The sequence below is a fragment of the Polypterus senegalus genome, chromosome 6 (assembly GCF_016835505.1).
Source record: "Polypterus senegalus isolate Bchr_013 chromosome 6, ASM1683550v1, whole genome shotgun sequence".
Lineage (NCBI taxonomy): Eukaryota > Metazoa > Chordata > Cladistia > Polypteriformes > Polypteridae > Polypterus > Polypterus senegalus.
Window position 1 is genome coordinate 17,670,216 of NC_053159.1, and position 15,844 is coordinate 17,686,059.

General features: G+C 42.7%; 1 protein-coding gene across 1 annotated transcript in view; it reads right to left on the minus strand.

Moving 5' to 3' along the window:
* Window positions 1–15,128, minus strand: part of arhgef10lb (Rho guanine nucleotide exchange factor (GEF) 10-like b) — a 281,719-nt gene extending 266,591 nt beyond the window's left edge. Inside the window, exon 1 of the mRNA XM_039755432.1 lies at window positions 14,866–15,128. The gene's annotated coding sequence lies outside the window, so the exon portion shown is untranslated. The remainder of the gene's footprint in view (window positions 1–14,865) is intronic.
* Window positions 15,129–15,844: the final 716 nt, after the last annotated feature.

The following is a 15,844-nucleotide window of genomic DNA, read 5'->3' on the forward strand; positions in this document are numbered from 1 at the left end:
AAAATGGAACAGCGGAATTTGGAGCAACGTTGTGCCATTAAACGGCAAGTGTGACGTTTGAAAAGTTAAAACAGGCCTATGGGGAACATTCTTTATCCCGAGCTCAAGTTTTTCGCTGGCACAAATCATTTTTGGAAGGCAGAAAACACATTGAAGATGAACACCGTTCAGGGAGGACTTCAACTTCGAAACCCAATGAAAACATCGAACGTGTGAATACTCTTGTGAGATCAGACCATCGTTTAACATTAAGAATGTTGAGTGAACAATGAAATTTGAACAGATTTACCGATTATCAAATTTTGACTGAACATTTGCACATGCGAAAGGTCTGTGCCAAAATGGTGCCAAAAAACTGCCCTCTCCATAACAGAATTTTTGACCTCAAAAGGCATTCCTGTGGTTCCCCAGCCCCCTTATTCACCTGACCTCAGTCCGTGTGACTTTTTCCTTTTCCTAAACTGAAAAATGTCCTCAAAGGACGCCATTTCGACTTTAGAAAACATCCAAAAGAGTGTAACGGACATGCTGAAGACCATACCGGTTGAAGACTTCCAGCGCTGCTACCAACAGTGGGAACAACGTCTCCATCGGTGTGTAGCTGCCCAAGGGAACTACTTTGAAGGGGATAACATTGATGTTTGAAAAAAATAAAAACTTTGGTAAGTAAAAAATCAGTCTCATTACTTTTCTGCCACACCTCGTATGACACTTAGCGTGATGAGAGAAGTCGCAAAATCAACTGGAATGTTCCAGCAAATTCTAGAAAAAAATCCAATCTAAATCTGTTAAGTAGTTCTCTCGTGAAAAGCAGACAGAAAGGCGTTGGATTATTATAGAGACTCGGGGGCTTTGCCTTCTGCTCGCTTCGCTCGCCAAACCCGTGTTTGGTTTTCCAAATACACACTTTTAAGATTTTTTTTTTTTTTTCAATTGTTGCTATTTCATTGGTTTCACTTTTATTTCAGAACTTCTGTAAAAACAATATTTGGAATCTTTGGAGTCCCAATATGCTGAATCTTTTTAATGAGGTCAGTGAGACACGTGTTTAATGACTTTGTACCGTAATTCAGGATAGGTTTCTCTGTTTGGAATTTTAGCACAGACAAAACGATCAACATCATCAGCAATTAATAATTTTTTTGCAAAGTAACCAATAAATGCATGTGAGGTAAACCACGTTTTTAAAATTCTCTGACTTAAACTTCAAAGCCTTACAATATTTACATACTTTTGACAGATCACCTATGTCCATATATTCGATTTCTATTCATCTTTTCATTATTTCTCCGAGTAATAATTTCTCTTTTTTTGCACTAATGCGATCTTTACTTTCTTTGTTTTGACACTGTCGTTTTTTTCTGCTTTCATATTCTGTATCTTGCTCTGCATGTGTTTCGCGTCACATTTTTTTTTTTAATAGTCTTTTGAATTCCAGTTTTCATTATCTCTAACCTGCTCTGCATGTGTTTGGCTCCCTTGTTTTTTATCCTCTTTATGACGTTTTACTTTGTTTCCTACTCTGTCTTTTATTGCTGACCTTGCTTTGTCCCGTTTTTTTTTCCCCCCAATGACACCTGGTCCGTGGTGATTATGTTCTCTTTTTCGAGTAGTAATTTCCGTTTGTTTGCGCTACTGCGATCTTTACTTTTTTTTATATATACTTTCTAATTTTCCTACTTTCATATTCTTTAACTTTCTCCACTTGTGTATCGCGCCAACTTTTTTTTTGAGACTTTCGAATTCCACTGCTTTCATAATCTCTAACCTGCTCTGCATGTGTATAGCGTCAACGTTTGTGAACATCTTTATGAAGTTCTACTTTGTCTTTTACTCTGTCTTTTAATTCTGAGCCTGACTGGACGTACTTTTTTTCAATTCCACTTGTTCCGGGCTGATAATTATTTTCCTTATTTTCTGAATTTACACCTAGATTATTCTTTTTCTATTTTGCTTTTTTTTCTCTCCAACGATTTTGAGTCTCTTTTCTCCGCGCTGCTTTCTTCTTCGCTTAGTCGTCGACATTTCATTTATAACGTATTGTCCTTATACGCTTTATATGCGGTGAGACCCTGGATCTGTGTGTGCTACATGCCTTTACACGACTGAGTGTTTTGCTGCCCGTGGTCTTATTTGATATTGGTTGTAAGTCAGGTGTGTCTTGCAAGAATCTCATGTTCTACGTCATCGCAAGACAGTCCTGGGTCAATCTCTTTACTCTCACGGGTCTTTTAACTGTCTTCCGTGATCTTAGCGTGAACATCATGTCTCGTCTCCAGTCTCTCTCTCCCAGGATTTGTTTTGTATAATAGAGAGACGCATTGCAAAGTGAATTCTAATAGAGGGCGCATTACAAACATTAACACTTAATACACCCAACAGAAAGTAATCAACTTATATACATATATTTATATACATCAGTCACACAAACACTCGTCGGGAGCATCTTGAGGGCTCGAATAAGGTAAACGTGCCAACACCAATGCCTGAGAAAATCCGTCTGCTTCTTCATATTCACCTGCAGACCAGAAGATGAGTCCTGTGACGAGCTCAAATGTCACGTTTTTATTTGTCCTTTTCCACACCAACGGCTATTTAAAGAACTGCGACTCTGGAACTTTATGTTTAATAATTGAACCACGATCCAAAGAAGACAGAGCTCTGCAGCAGAGAGCGATTATTGACCAAGCCTGAGGGAAAGGCACAGAAGGGCGCCTGCTATCTCTGATATCGTTTGGACTCTTTATTTCGCATTTTTTCTCTTGAATTAAATGGGCCACCTGTTTGGTCCCCAACACTTTACCGTCTCCTTGTTATTTATTCTTACTACATATGTCCAATGTATACAAGCTGTAAAAGCATGCAAGTATGCAACATATTTATCCACTTTCTCACCCACTTCCCACCCGGAGTGGTGGCTCCGAGGCCGAAGATCTGCACTGGCAATCAGAAGGTTGCTGATTCGAATCCCATAAATGCCAGCAGTGATTCCACTCCCTTGAGCAAGGGTACAATGTTAACCATCCTGGATATGACGTTAATCTGCACACAGCCCAAGGGAAAACTTGGGAGTTGGTGGCTGAATTGGCACGCCAGCCACTGTAAAAACTAAACTAGTGTGGTGCCGAGGTGTCCTACTTTGGGATCCCGAGGTGGTTCATCATTGGTGTGGCAACACTCTGTGCCATTGCATGCGCCCAATCTCTCTCTCTCCTTCTTGGCACAGGGGGCAAACTTTAAGTGACTTTAACACTCAGATTGGACAACTTTTTCATATGCCACCCTGTATAATACCTAATTATACAGAGAAGCATAGTGGCACAATTATTGGCTCTAAGGAGCGGACTTCAAGCCTTGGCCTGTTTAAAGACTGCATGGAGTTTGCGCATTATTCTCCAATTCTTGGGAATTACCGGTCAGTTTAACCCTAAAATATAAAGATTATATGAATGGATGGCACTACTGTAGGGGGAGATGGAGTGTTTCCTGTAAAGGAGTGGCAACCATCAAGGGTTTGTTTAGTGACTGATGGTGTCAGAACAGATCTAACCAGCCAGGACTCCATGCAAGCCAGTAATAATAATAAATAAATAAATGAATATTTCTCTAGAGACCCCCCATTTACACACATATATTACGGCCACATTAAAAGATGTGTTTATGGAAATAAATGAGTTCCTTGCATACTTGATACAATGCGTATTTGCAGTGTGGCAGACACCCTAAAGAGACAAGATGGCACTACTGTGGCCCAGCATCACTCGCTCGCTCTTTGGCTTTTCTTTCTTCTCTCTTGACGGCTAATCCTTGGCCCCGTGCTAATGAATTATTCACAGTCCTGCTGTAGCCACCGCTGACCTCTTTTCAGGGAGAGGCACTAAATTCACGTCAATAAACAATGGGGGGGAAAGGGCTGAGACAGCGGCGGGATTGTTTGCAGCCAGGGGCCGCCTCTGGTCCCCACTAGCACAAAGGAGCACTCGCGCCTTCTCTCTCTTTACGGCCTGTAAGGCCTGCCAGGCTGAATACACAGGCAGGTATTTACCATCCAGTGTGGCCTTTCCTGCGCTGGCACAGCTAGAGTGGGACAGCCTTGAAATAAACCTTTACCTCTACGTCTGTGTGGCACTTACTGCTCTGCAGAGGCATCCAGCCTCCCAATACTCTTCTTACAAGAGAGCCAATCCTCTAAGACACAACTGTGTGAGACGGGGTCATTGTTGGCATTTCGCAGATGACTATATTACAGCTGCATGGCTAAAGAAGAATACTAGAGCGATAAATGTTAGCCGTATTTGCCTACCGGAGGACGATGCTAAAGCCTTCAGGTTCAGTGGATAATCCAAGAGAGAGCAACCGATGTCCGAGGTTCAACTCTTGCTGCTTCTTCTATACCCTTGGTGTCTCATGGCAGCAACTTTTTACTGCTCTAACAACGTGTTTTGTAATACACTCTTATCCAATTCAAAAAAAAAAAAGTGATGCCCACCACGTAGACCAGCTACCCCAGTCCTGGAGAGCGACGAAATATTAAACAAAATGGAAGATAAGAGACACATGAGGGGAGCCATAACAAAGAAAAATGAGACAAGTGTACAGGAAAAGCAGCAGGGGAATGGGAGAAAGGGAAGAAAATGAGAAATGGTGACGGAAAAGAGAAGAACAAGAAAGGTAGCTACGAAAATAACAACAAGTGAACTGGAAGAGACAAAGTTTGAGGAGGAAACATAGGAGGATCAAAAACCGAGATTAATGACGCAGTGTTATTAAGTTATGCCCTCTGGTCCCTATTAAAAGCTCTTAAGGAGATCATGGGCTTGCATCCTTGGTCCTCACGGTGTGGAGCGCTTTAAGTAGTGAGAAAAGTGGCATATAAATGTGAAGAATTATTATTATTACTTCATTTACACGATGGCTTGCAGATTGTGGCCTCCCCACACTCGACACAGACAGACACAAGTTCCACAAGCACTACACAGGCTTTATTAAGTGGGAAACTCTTCTCCAAGCGTTTCCCACATCACAGTATAAAGTACAAATAACAAGCACACAACACTTCTTTTCTTTGACTTCTGTCTGTTTTTGTCACTCTTTCTCTCTCTCCTTCCGCCTACACTCTTCCTCCCTCTTTATTCTGAATCTGGCTCCTGGAGCAGTGGCAGATGGGCTTCTGTTATCCTGCACCCAGCTGTACTTCCGGTGGTCCAGAAGCACTTCTGAGTATGGGCAGGTTTCACAATCCCAGCAGCACCCCCTGGTGGCACCCAATAGGGCTGTGCCAAATTCCAAATCACATGGTGCCCTGTGGGAATCCGAAGCACCTCTGCAACTCAAGGGGGGCTGCCAACTAGCTCTCGGGGGGGGGGATGTGTAATGCCCTGTGCATATCCTGTCCCCCTTGTAATTCCATAAAACAGGCGTCTCAGCCCAGTAAGGGCCCTGGACATCCGCTACAGGATCCTCCAAAAATAAAGGAATTAAAGAGAATTATTCATTATGAGATAACAGAATTACATTTTTTTAAGTTGCAGACATCTTAAGGTGAGAGGAGGATCTGTTTTGTCTGCTGAGTAACAGCTTTTGGCTTTAGCTGCATTCCATAAAACTACGCGCAGAATTAAACATAAAGCTGATCTGGAGATGGTAGCTCAGTCCTGTGGAGGCAATGTGGTGAAAATGGCACACTTTTACATACAGTATGTAGTGATCCTGTAAGTCACCCGATTATCAGTGGCTGGTGGTCCAAATATTAATTTCATTTTTTTTTTTTTTTTAATTCAGATGTTAAATTAACTTTTCGGTTGACTTTGCTTGGTTTGGGAAAAAGATAAATTATTTATCCAGATGTCACACTTGTATTTTACAAACCTCTATTGGCACTAGACTGGTTATAGCATGGCACTGGAGATCTCCTTTTTGACTTACATTTTTTTGAGGTGTTGGAAGACATATTTGCAATTTAAAAGGACTCTTTCTTCCCTCGATCTGAGAAGGCTCGGTCATATTGGTATAACGGCTTATATACAGTATTAATAAAGATGCTACTTTAATTATCATCTCAAGTTACCTTTTTTAAACGGAGTCCGCCATGTTGAGTGGATCTGGGAAGGCGAGACTGTTTCTTTTTATTTCAGCTACTGTATGTTATTATTATTATTATATACAGTGATCCCTCGCTATATCACGCTTCGACTTTCGCGGCTTCACTGCATCGCGGATTTTAAATGTAAGCATATCTAAATATATATCATGGATTTTTCGCTGGTTCACGGATTTATGTGGACAATGGGTCTTTTAATTTATGGTACACGTTTCCTCAGTTGGTTTGCCCAGTTGATTTCATACAAGGGACGCTATTGGCCGATGGCTGAGAAGCTACCCAATCAGAGCACGTATTACGTATTAAAAAAATCTCCTCAATGATATACGATATGCTTCCCGCGCAGTGCTTCGCACACTTCAAAGCTCTAACAGCCCGTGTTGATTTTTGATTGTTTGCTTTTCTCTGTCTCTCTCTCTCACTCTCTCTGACATTCTCTGCTCCTGACGGAGGGGGTGTGAGCAGAGGGGCTGTTTGCACAGAGGCTGTTTGCTTAGAAGATACGGGCACTCCTCTAAAAAATGCTGAAAGACTACCTTCACATTGATCCCTTCATTGCGGCTGCTTTATGGCGGGTGCTTCGTATACTTAAAAGCCCAACAGCCATATTGATTTTTGATTGTTTGCTTTTCTCTCATTTTGACATTCTCTGCTCCTGACGCGCACTTTGAAGAGGAAGATATGTTTGCATTCTTTTAATTGTGAGAAAGAACTCTCATCTCTGTCTTGTCATGGAGCACAGTTTAAACTTTCGACTAAAGGGTGTTATTTCATGTCTAGTGGGCTCTAGTAATGTTAAAAAACGTATTTAGAAGGTCATAAACTGGTTTTCTATGCTCTAACTGCGAAAATATTAGATTTATAAATAAAGAATACTACTTTGTGGAAATTCATTTATCTGTCTGGAGCAGATTAACCGCTATAAACGAGGGTTTACTGTAGAACTGTGCAGAGAATATTTATAAACAGTGTGGGAGAGTTTCTAAGGGCTTAAAATATATAAAAATAACTATACAAACATATGGTTTGTACTTCGCAGATTTTCACCTATCGCGGGGGGTTCTGGAATGCAACCCCGCGATCGAGGAGGGATTACTGCAATGTTTTTCCTGTCTTTAGGTTTACTGTATTAGTGATCAACGTATCTTCTATGTTTCGACTTTACCCTCTAATTAATGAATTAATGTTTTGGGTAACATCAATAGGTAATAGAGGGTAGATGCCATAATGGATGGACAGGCATCTCACCTGGGATGAGGAACAATATCTTTCCCAGCCAGGAGGCCATAATGGAGTAACAACCCAGCCAGGATGGTGCTAGGCTCCTATCCCAGTCGGGATGGTCATATAATAATGGATGAACTGGGGGAGACCGATTCTCAGGGACAGTTTACTCTCTCCAGGGTGGCAGTGCTACTCTGGTACGGTCCCAATATGGCCTTCCACGGGATCCCACAGAAAGGGTATCCCTGTTGATACTTTGGGTAGCTTCTGCATGACCTAGAAGTGCTTCTGCCATGCTATGTCATGACATTGGAAGTTCTCCGGGGACCATCATAAAAGATGACGATGAGTCAGGAGACAGCAGACGACACTCATGGAGAAGTGGTGGAAAGAGACGAAAGGTGACTCATTTTATGTTATTAATTGTGATGGACTGACCGAAGCCTGTAAAGATATTATCAAACTACCTTTTATTTTAGCTCAATGTGTGTTTGGTTGAGTTTAATCTGGCGTTCTGAGCTCTCGGCATCCCCTGGTGGTCATATGAGATAATCTCTCTACTAGAACAATTTTACTATAATTAATATCTTGTAACCGTTTGGTGCAATTCTTTTGTACATTTGCTTGCTTACCGTTTAATAAAATTCACTTAAAGTTAGATTAACTCTTTTAGGGTTGATGTCAACGTTTGTCGAAATTTAGTGACGGAGGATGTTAATCAGCTGTAAACAGCGACAAAACTTGCGGTTATGTTTTAGTTCCACTCTCCTTTGCTAGAAGGACAGTTAGCTTCCTTGATTTGACCTTAACCAGCGCGTGCATTAGTATCGAAGAGCAAACAACCTCTAAAATGGCATCGACATCTGGCGAGAGACTAAAGCTGATGCGCAAAGCATCATGGATGGCATTTTGCGTATTATTGCTGAATTGGACTCTAACTTGTGGGACTCTGATTTTGATTTAACTGATCTGGAGATCCAATACTAAAGTGAGGTACTGGCATTAGCTAGCTGATCACCTCCCGGCTTATCGTAGTGCTGGATGCACTCGTGTAGCGGATGCTCCTACGGAAACGTTCGCCTGGGAGGACTACCACTTATGATGACAAGAGGTACAAACCAGATTGTATCACACTGAGATTGCCAACGCCACGTAAAGACAGTCAGGCAGCCACCCCGCCATGCATTCCTGCTGCCTGTCGAGCCACCCCTGCGCAGTCGCCAGAAACAGCGAACAGGCACCGACAGCAACCTTTACATGTGGAACAATTGCTTTGTGTGCTTTTCAGAAAACAGTTTTTTGGAAAAAATATTCAGCCCTCAAAGAGTTAATGGATGGATGTAAGAAAACAGAACATTATGAGAGGAAAGGCAATGAAAGAAAGAGAGGAACGACAAAAAGAAACAGAGGATGAACAAGGGTCACCTTGGCATAGAAATCAAGAGGAAAAAGAGCACTGCGAAAAGGAGAAAGACAAGAGAGGGAAGAATGAATAGGAGGATGAGGAGAGCAACAGATGAAGGACTGGGCAAAAGGAAAATAGCTGTGAAGAATGGGGAGGAGAAAACGGTTGCTTCCGTGAAGTAGGTCTGTTTGAGTTTGTATGTTGCTTTTCACCAAATCCTTCCAAACCCCTTTAATGGTACAACATTAAAAAACCAAACATTGCATTCAAATCTGATTGAAGCTACCGTTCTCACAGGATGGGCTACAGGGTGAAATGATTTTGATACTCAAAAGTGGACAAAAAAGGAAAGCGGCACAAGAGGAATGAAGAATGGGTAGAAATAAAAGGAGGAGCAGAAAAGTCAATAAACTTTGGAGGATGAGGGGAAAGCGGACAACAGAAATGACAGTGCCTGGAAAAGACAATGAAGTTCAGATCCTAGCCCAAACAATGGATGGATGTCTCAGTATTATTATGAGGGGAAGAGTCCACAAGTGTGGAAAGACGTAGGTGGACAAAACTGGCAAATGGAAAGACACATGAAGAGTGGAGATGGAGAACAGAGAAAAGGGAAGATGAAGGCAAAGAGAAGGAAGGATCAAGGGATAAATAGATGACTGGCGTAAAGGAGATGAGGAAGGGAGAAATGATGAAAGAAGAATAAAGAATTAGATAAGAGCAGTGGAAAAAAATGAAGTAGAGGAAAAAGTAGACATGGAAGCAAGGAAAGAAAAAAGGAAATCTCAGGAATGAAAAAATGAAATAAAAAGGAAATAGAAAAGCACAAGGAGAAGGTTTGGAAGAAGGAAAAAGAGGACACTTAGAAAATGAGGAGGAAGGAGGAATAGACAACACCTACCAACTCTGCACAAATCTGAGTTTAATCCATTTGCAACACAAAACAAAAGGAAGTGCTAACCAGGCAAATAAGAACCTCCTCAGAGTGCCCTGCTCGACTTGCAGCAAACGATCAAAGGAGCGGGAAAGGCAAAAGAAAGATGAAGAAGAAGGGGATCAGAAAGAATGATGAAAATGATGAGATTTAAAGAAGAGTGCCTAAACTAAGAACAGGGAGAAGAAAGATTAACAACGAGGGAAATACATGAGACGAGAAGAAGAGAGCAGACAAGAAGTATGGAGAAAGTGACAGAAGAACCAGAAGGAAGTGAAGGAGTTAAGAATGGATTTAAAGTGAGCAAGGCAGAGAAATGTAGGAGATACTCAGTAACGGGAGGAACAGAACAAGAAGTGACGAGAAGAAATGAGAAAGACGGGGAGAACAAAGTACCGTCAAGAGGAGCTGAAGCAGAAGCCAGAAGCCTGTTTTGTCAATGAAAGAATGTGAACATCCTGGGCTCAGAGCTGCCACCTACAGGTTAACTCCGGTCAGACTCGCACAGACGCAGCTTGCAATGTAGTGGCAAATTTTTATAATGTTAGATCCATCCATTTTCTAATTTGCTTATCCAGCTCAGGCTGTGTGAGGCTACTGAATATAGTATCACAAATATCATTATGATCCAGAATGTGAAATAAACAGGTGGTTTTAAATATTATATATACTAATAATAATATTATATTAATATAATCCAACGTCTGTCTGTCTGTCCACTTTTCATGAGAGAACTACTTAACGGATTTAGATCGGGCTTTTTGTATAATTTGCCTGAACATTCCGGTTGATTTTGTGACTTCTCTCATTGTGCCAAGTATCATAGTTCGCAAGCGGTACCGATTTATTCGCACAAATCCGAGAGACAGAGGCGGTGGGGCCCTCCTCACTCATGTGCCAGCCTCCATTCGAGTCGCTCTACCTGTCGCCACGTGTTGGAGCGCACTTTGCCTCCGCTTAGCTAGCGATACCTGTTTGTTCAGGAGACATTATCATCTAGACTAGAAATCATTAAGGAGTAACGTTTTGACATTTTTGAGAGAGAGATCACAGCTACGTGTGTTTTATGGGGTAGCTGCTGATTGCTAGCGGGATGCTCTCCCGTCAGAGTTGAACACAATCAGATACAGTGGCAACGTTTGACATTGGAGTGTACATACCTTCCTCTTGGCCAGGATTACATTTTTTTTTATTGATTTTTAAAATTTGTCCTGTTTCACTACTACGTGGGCAGAGCCGCGGGGAACAGCTAATATAATCCATCCATCCATTTTCCAACTCGCTGAATCCAAACACAGGGTCTGCTGGAGCCAATCCCAGCCAACACAGGGCACAATGCAGGAATCCAATCCCGGGCAGGGTACCAACCCACCGCAGGACACACACACCAAGCACACACATTAGGGCCAATTTAGAATCGCCAATCCACCTAACCTGCATGTCTTTGGACACACAGACACGGGGAGAACCCGGGTCTCCTAACTGCGAGGCAGCAGCGCTACCCACTGCGCCACCGTGCCGCCCCAGCTAATATAATATATAATATAGGCAGCATTGATAGCAAAGTTATTAGTGATGCTGCCTCAGTTCTAGAGTCATGGATCCAGAGCACTGCTTATGCGAACCTTCGTCCCGTGTCTGCGTACGCTTTCCTCCCATAAACCAGATACACACGTTAGGTTAACTGAGAATTCTTAGTTGATCTCCCATAACTGTGTGGATGAATGTGACAAACTGGCACCCAGCCAAGAGGTGTCACCAGACTTGTATCCAGAGTTGCCCAGACAGGAACCAGGTTGGAAAAAATAAACAAAATTAAAAATATAATAACATTAGGATGGCAGAGTGGTAGCAGGGTTTGTTCCTGCCTTGCATCTTATGATTTCTGGGATAATTTCCAACTTCTCTGCAACCTTCTCCGGATAAGTAAGTTCAAGAGCTGGATGGATAATATAATAAGCCATCCTTTTTCAAAACCCCTTATTCTGTTCTGGGACATGACAGAGTCAAACATTTTCCATACACATGGGCCATACTGGGGTGACAACATGGCACAGTAAATAGAACTGCTCCATCACAGCTCCAGGCCAAAGGGCCCAAGTCAAAGCCCACTTGATATTTGCATGTTTGCCCAAGTATATTGGCGCATTTTTGCATTTTTTTTTTTAAATATATTTTCTTTTTCACACTTCCCAAAAACATACAGGTTGAGTTAAATGGCGACTCTAAATTGCCACCATACAGGTCAATGTGGCAGTCTTCTTAAGTTTGTCTTCTGATGGGAGAGCAAATTATCCTGAAATAGGGCCGAATGCTGCCATAGTAGGTTTGGACTCTTTGAGGTCCTAAATTCTTATAAGACGGTTCTGAGAATGGGTGGGCAATTCTGTTCGTCACATCTCGTGAATAAAGCATGTCTGAACACTTTTGAATTCTCCTGTATTAGTCTGGTCTGCTGACTGCCATTAATCCCACAGTAAAAGAGGTTTCAGCAAATCTTTAGGCAGGAAAACTGGAATAACCCTTTTCCCTGGCCACTTCATCACAAAGGCTGAGGAAACCACTGGCACAGAAAACAAAATGTAAATGAAGATATTTTGGTGATGAACAAGTGATCCTGACACCTGAAACGATCACATCTCCTCACAAATCATTAGCTTGAACATTTTAGAAATTTTACAGCAGGCACAGTGCAAGTGTCCCGGTGCAGTTATCAGACGGTAACGATTCCTTGCAGACGCTCATCGCAGGCATAAGGGTGGATGGACACCCATTCACAAACTAATTGCAGTGGTGCTGTGCAATAAAACTCGCCACACTGGGAGGGGAACACCAGGCGGAGAATCACATCACACCTGAAGGAGTAGCTGACACACATTGTTCGCAGTGGGCAGGGCTGCAAACCGAATCTTACGAAAGCTTCTTTGAGTGTCATGTGCTGGGAAACACAGGTCAGCCTCACCCAAGTGGTACTGAGCTGCGCCTAAATGCCATGCCAAGCTCAGCCTTGATGACTTCAGAAAAGCTGAACCGGTATCTGCCCGTCACCAGCCCAGGTGAAGAAACATGCACAGCTATTTGAACAAAAGAAAAGCTGATTTGGCACCAAGAAATGATAGATTTAGTTGTTATCAGATTTAATGTTATCACAGCGTTAAAATATAGAAGGTCAAAGGTGGACGTTTTCCCAGCACAAAACAGTGACTAATTTACGGAAGTTCCTGAAAATGCTCTACTAGTGACACTATGACACCTAACTCCAGACCTGCGTGTATTCAAAGCTGTTCAGAATTCTCTCTATTGGTGAGAAAAATAGACCACTAACTGGCGACAGGATTAGGGTATACAGCTATGGCTATAAGAGGTCACCCACAGACATTGCCTTCAGCTCCATTTCCACATAACATTGTACCAAAATGCTTGTCATCAGAGCTGTATGTGACACACATCTACCCGTGAGATCTGTGTGCAGTCCCAGCACCATGCCATATAACACTAAGATGTGACACTCAGGTCTGTCGCAGAAAAAGCCCAATTCCATGGATCACTGGTCAACAGAACTACCTGTGTTACAGATACACTCCATACAGAACAAAGCAGCAAATCAGAGCTGTCCCCAATGCCACCTCCTGTCTTTTCACACAAAAAGCAGTGGCCTTCAGATGTGTCTCTGGCACAGGTCCACACCACAAAAGCTTTACGAAGTCACTCTGAGACCAACCTCTGGAAGCAGCTCCATAGAGTATTATATATATATATATATATATATATATATATATATATATATATATATATATATATATATATATATATTAGGAGTTAGGAGATCCGGGTTCGCTTCCCGGGTCCTCCCTGCGTGGAGTTTGTATGTTCTCCTCGTGTCTGCGTGGGTTTCCTCCGGGCGCTCCGGTTTCCTCCCACAATCCAAAGACATGCAGGTTAGGTGCATTGGCGATTCTAAATTGGCCCTAGTGTGTGCTGGGTGTGTGGGTGTGTTTATGTGTGTCCTGCGGTGGGTTGGCACCCTGCCCAGGATTGGTTCCTGCCTTGTGCCCTGTGTTGGCTGGGATTGGCTCCAGCAGACCCCCGTATATATATATGAATATGAGAGAGAGAGAGAAAGGTACATTGTCAAAACGGGTCCTCTCCATACAGAATAATCTGTGGCCATCCCCAGCTCTACAGTATACCACAGTAAGTTATGACTGTCAGATATGTCACTCCATAGACAGCTGAGCACAATGTCACCCTCAGGTTTGCCTCCAGCACCAGGTGCCTTTAAAACTCCACTAGAATGTTATCATCACAACAGACAGTAAAACACAGGCGCACTCCTCCATACAGGTCAAACAGGCGACTCAGGGATCTGCGTCCAATCTATGTGCCATTCTATATAAAACACTGTGATTTGACCCTCAGATACAAGTCGTCACCTTCAGATTTGCCCCCAGCACCAGGTGCATCTAGTGCACCACTGAAATTTCAGTATTATATCTGTCTGTGACACGTGTCCGATCCATGCAGCTCAAATACATAACTCTGAGATCTGCATTCAATCTATGAACCCTCTTGGTATATCTCTGATACAGGTACACTTGACGTAGTGTACAGAGGCAATCATCTGAACTGCCAATGAGACAAATGTATCTCACACAGGATAAACCAATAACATTAAAGGTCCGCTCTCAAACCAGCTTGTATCCTAAATGTCAGTAAATTGTTACCCCCTAGCACAGATCCATGTCACAGAAGCTCCAAGAGGCCATCCCAGACCTCCTTCTGACACAAGTTCACGCCATGCAGATGTGTGCAAATAACCTTCTGACTCACTTAAAGCCACAGTTTTACTCTAACAGCTTTGACTAATGACAGCAGGTCACTTCTACGAACACTAACTTCTGTACCCTAAATCCCTTGAGGAGTGACCTTTAGACTGGTCTTCATTTCCAGCTCCATATCACAGTAAAGCACTGGGTAGTGACCCTTCCAAACAGCGACTTATCTACCAACCCCACTGATATGCACCTCTTTCACCCCAGTCCCAAAGGTGATCCTCAGGTTTATTATTTCATTTTATTGTGTAACACCAGGTCCATCCTGCAAACAACTAAAACGCCAGGCCCTCTTATATTGCAGCATGCCGAGTGACCGCTCAGCTCCGTATCGACCCCCCCGCCCCGAGGTTCTTTGTTGCAGACTTACCGCTGATCTCGGGATTATTTGCGTGCTTCTCGGCACTAAGCGGGGTTCGCGGCGCCTCTTCCCAGCAGCCCCATTCGGACCTCAGGCGGCAAACAAATTAATTTCCCACAAAAGCCGATCCCGCACACACGATCCTAACCGGCCAGGCTTGCTCCTGCAGCGCCAGCGAAAATAAAGCGTTCTCTCTGACTCAGTCACACTCCCTCTCTTTTTAATTTTATGCCTCCTCCTTAGAGGCAATCAACTCCGCCGCTCCATGACTATTCATCGATTGGCCACGCCCATGTCCCGCCCACTACATAGCAAGCGTCCCGTGCACCAATCACAGCAGTCTAAAACGCAGCCTGATAAGCTGCAAAGGGAGGAGAAGGAGAGAGAGAGCGAGAGAGCGTTGACTGAACTGACATCGAACTCGAAGTAAAGAAGGGCGCGAGCTGATGAGAACGGCGAAAATAAATGACTACCTTTTCAAATTGTTTATAAACATGTAGTTATATTTCGCGGTAAAAAAAACATATTTAATTATACACTCAGTTGTTTAGCTTAAAACGGACATCTCATCAAGCTTTCATTTTTTACAATAAGTTGTCAGAACGTCACTAAGAAGCAACTGGTGCAAGAAGATCCGAAAGAAGAATTTCATTTCAACACGAGGAGAACTTGCAAACTCCACAAAGGGAGCGCCCTAACATGGAAATGAACGTGGTAACTCGGCTCTCTTTCTGCACCCATCCATTTATTGACCATTGTTGCAGTGTGCTTGAGTGTGCTTCACAATGGGCTGGTACACCCCCCAGACTAGTTCATTATTTTTATGGTGTTATAAGTTATACTGCCTACTGTTATTTTTACCAAGTGGTATATTTCCTAAGTCAATAGACATCAGTTATAGTGCAGTTGGCTAATCAAATGTATCTGAAGTACTATGTATCTATCTGAGTACTTTTCTGTATGAAATATTTCTAGTTTTTATTACCAG